Source organism: Trifolium pratense, unplaced genomic scaffold, assembly GCF_020283565.1.
Source record: "Trifolium pratense cultivar HEN17-A07 unplaced genomic scaffold, ARS_RC_1.1 scaffold_65, whole genome shotgun sequence".
NCBI classification, from domain to species: Eukaryota; Viridiplantae; Streptophyta; class Magnoliopsida; order Fabales; family Fabaceae; genus Trifolium; species Trifolium pratense.
This window is the reverse complement of record NW_025721049.1, coordinates 30,001-32,500: the sequence shown is the minus strand read 5'-3', so window position 1 is coordinate 32,500 and position 2,500 is coordinate 30,001.

The following is a 2,500-nucleotide window of genomic DNA, read 5'->3' as shown; positions in this document are numbered from 1 at the left end:
CACAATTTTCTTGCCACAAGCAAAAGCACGGCAAGCCCATGCATTCCCACGAGAGGGTCACCGAGTCGGGACAACAACAACCTTATTGCCAAGCAAAAGCCAGGCAATCCCACCCACGAGGGTGGGAGCTATGCACAAATACGTGCTTACCATGCTATCCATGCCCAATGCAAGCCAAGGCCTGCCCAAGCCAAGAACAGCATGATCATCACCAAGAACAGTTTACCGAGTAGCAACATTGGCACAATTTTCTTGCCACAAGCAAAAGCACGGCAAGCCCATGCATTCCCACGAGAGGGTCACCGAGTCGGGACAGCAACAACCTTATTGCCAAGCAAAAGCCAGGCAATCCCACCCACGAGGGTGGGAGTTATGCACAAATACGTGCTTACCATGCCCAATGCCAGCCAAGGCCTGCCCAAGCCAAGAACAGCATGATCATCACCAATTTCCTCACAAATTCATCCAAATTTCAATTTTTTGATCGAATTCCATCAAGAATGTCCATGAATTTGATTGAAATGATGAAAAGAGCAACGAAATTGCAGGGGAAAACACGTTAAGACGTAGTTTTTGCTTGCCTGCTGTGCCCATAGGCGCGCCCCGTGCCTGCCGAGCCTACCCCCACACCCACCCTCCCCCTATATATGACTGGAAGGCCATTTTCAGTTTTGTAGAAAAAGTGCACTTTTTTCCCTGTATCCATAAGTTTTTAAAAGTGCTTAAAAGTGGACCTAGAAGACGAATTTTTTTTTGAATTTTTTTATGGTTGTTAGGGACATTAAAACAAGCAAAACCACGAAAGAATCGTAATATTCCGATGTCGGATGAATTAATTACGAATTTTTCGGCCGAAACTTCGCAAAGGGCGGATACCACGTAAAAAACAACCTAGAAGTCGAATTTTGACTTCGTTTTTTTTTGTGCACACCCCACACAATAAGTATAAGTGGACTGGAAAGTGGCTAAGCGATCCGACGAAGTTTCGATTGAGTTTGATTTTTTGGCCGAAAACTCGAAAAAAGGCGGATTTGACGTAAAACGCCGCCTAGAAGTCGAATTTTGAGACGGTGTCTTGTGTGCACACTCCACACAATATGTATAAGTGGACTGGAAAGTGGCTAAGCATTCCGAGGAATTTTCGATTTATTTTGATTTTTCGGCCGAAACGCCGAAAATAGGCGGATTTGACGTAAAACGCCTCATATAAGTCGAATTTTGGGAAGGTGTCTTGTGTGCACACTGCACACAATATGTATAAGTGGACTGGAAAGTCGCTAAGCATTCCGAGGAAGTTTCGATTTATTTTGATTTTTCGGCCGAAACGCCGAAAATAGGCGGATTTGACGTAAAACGCCTCATATAAGTCGAATTTTGGGAAGGTGTCTTGTGTGCACACTGCACATAATATGTATAAGTGGACTGGAAAGTGGAAAAATATTTTCGGAGCACTTTGATTTTTTGGCCCCCCGCGTGCCTTGCCACGCCCTTGCTTATAGCAAAACGAGACGGGGCCTTGGTCCAACTTGGCATAGGCATGGAATTTGATCTTTATTACTTGGCCACGGTCATGCCACGGTACATGGAGGTTGCTTGACACCCCCGTGTGCATTTCGGAGCACTTTGATTTTTTGGCCCCCCGCGTGCCTTGCCACGCCCTTGCTTATAGCAAAACGAGACGGGGCCTTGGTCCAACTTGGCATAGGCATGGAATTTGATCTTTATTACTTGGCCACGGTCATGCCACGGTACATGGAGGTTGCTTGACACCCCCGTGTGCATTTCGGAGCACTTTGATTTTTTGGCCCCCCGCGTGCCTTGCCACGCCCTTGCTTATAGCAAAACGAGACGGGGCCTTGGTCCAACTTGGCATAGGCATGGAATTTGATCTTTATTACTTGGCCACGGTCATGCCACGGTACATGGAGGTTGCTTGACACCCCCGTGTGCATTTTCGGAGCACTTTGATTTTTTGGCCCCCCGCGTGCCTTGCCACGCCCTTGCTTATAGCAAAACGAGACGGGGCCTTGGTCCAACTTGGCATAGGCATGGAATTTGATCTTTATTACTTGGCCACGGTCATGCCACGGTACATGGAGGTTGCTTGACACCCCCGTGTGCATTTTCGGAGCACTTTGATTTTTTGGCCCCCCGCGTGCCTTGCCACGCCCTTGCTTATAGCAAAACGAGACGGGGCCTTGGTCCAACTTGGCCTAGGCATGGAATTTGATCTTTATTACTTGGCCACGGTCATGCCACGGTACATGGAGGTTGCTTGACACCCCCGTGTGCATTTTCGGAGCACTTTGATTTTTTGGCCCCCCGCGTGCCTTGCCACGCCCTTGCTTATAGCAAAACGAGACGGGGCCTTGGTCCAACTTGGCATAGGCATGGAATTTGATCTTTATTACTTGGCCACGGTCATGCCACGGTACATGGAGGTTGCTTGACACCCCCGTGTGCATTTTCGGAGCACTTTGATTTTTTGGCCCCCCGCGTG